This window comes from Lottia gigantea, assembly GCF_000327385.1.
Source record: "Lottia gigantea unplaced genomic scaffold LOTGIsca_816, whole genome shotgun sequence".
In the NCBI taxonomy this organism is placed as follows: Eukaryota; Metazoa; Mollusca; class Gastropoda; family Lottiidae; genus Lottia; species Lottia gigantea.
The window spans coordinates 1-1,743 of record NW_008710715.1 but is presented as its reverse complement, the minus strand read 5'-3'; positions in this window follow the sequence as shown (position 1 = coordinate 1,743).

Below are 1,743 nucleotides of genomic sequence, written 5' to 3'. Positions count from 1 at the left end.
GACTATAGTAAAGATGCTAGATCAGGTAGAATGATATTAAAAGATTCTTGTGTTAAAGCAACTGATACACCACTTGTAGATAATTTAACAGTTGGTATTGGATCAAATGTAATGTTAGTTGTTAATTTAGATGTTTCAGCTGGTTTGATTAATGGAAGTTTTGGTACTGTGACATTTATTGAAAATGATCAAAATGATAAACCTAGAAAGATATATGTTAAATTTAACAATGCTAAAGTTGGTTTGAGTAAGCAGACATATCGTCTTCCACCTAATGTTGAACAAGGTAGTATACCTATAGAAAGATATGAAAGTACACATATAAATTTTAAAGGTGATGTTCGTCGTCAATTTCCATTACGACTAGCTTATGCAGTAACTATTCATAAAGTACAAGGTTTGAGTTTAGATAGAGGTGTCGTTTCTTTAGATAGAATTTTTCAAACAGGGCAAGCATATGTTGCATTAAGTCGAGTTAAAACATTAGAAGGATTGACAATACAAAATTTTAATGAGAAAGCTATATTTTGTGATGAAAAGATTGAATCTGCTTTAAATGAAATGCCAAGATTTTTACAACCTGAAGAACAACGTAAACATAATAGTTTTAATATTATTTTATTTAATGTTCAAGGACTTACTACACATTTAGAAGATTTAAAACATGACAAAAGATTTATAAATTCTGATATGATATGTTTGACAGAAACCTGGTTAAAAAATGTAAGGAACCCTGCTAAAGTACGATTGGATAATTTTATATTTTATAATCAACCTCGTCACAATAGCTATGATGATAGTGCTAATTTTAAAAATCTTAAAGAAAAAGACCATGGTGGTGTAGGAATATATTATAGTAACAATAAAGCTTGTAATATAATAAGGTTAGGACAATTAAATATAGAACATGTTGCCTGTAATATTCCAGATAAAAATATTTCTGTAATTGTTATTTATAGACCACCAAAATATAGATTAGAATTGTTCATGCCTCAATTAGAACGATTGTTGACTGAGTTACAAGAGTCTGGTTATCATTATATTATTATGGGAGATTTCAATCAAAATCTATTAGAAGGACATAGTTCTATTAAGGATTGTTTTCAAGACTTTAGGTTTAAACAGTGTGTGACAGAGAGTACAACAGAAGGCAATACAATATTAGATCATGTTTATATGAGTTCAGGTATTAATTTAAAACGTGTTAAAATTACTATTGTACCTACATATTATAGTTATCATGAAGCTGTTAACATTCAGTTATTGTAATTTACTTTCTATTTTCAGAAACAGTTCAGATATATTATTGTATTTTAAAGGAAAAAAGATGGGTAGGGAAGACCATTTACCTCTGTTGCGTGGGGGTGGGTAATGGTGGGTAGGAATGAAAATAGTTTTTGAAGAAAGAGAGCAGAATACATAGCATGCTGAGTAGTGGTACAAGTGTTTACAATAATCTGAGAACATAAATGGCCAAGTTCACATGTATTACCACAACATTTCAACTGTATTAACAGTAATAAATAAGGTACTATTCTATTCTGTTATATCTTTCCAAATGCATTTAACATTATCAAATGAAGGTAACTTAAGAAGAATCATCTTTCATCTGAATTGGTTAACTTACCATATGCAATCATTTGTATAGACAGAAGTATGAATAGTTTGTGCTGTATTTTTAAACAAGTATTTTTTATATTTTCAGTCAACATTTGAGGAAATATATATAACATGTTGAGAAAA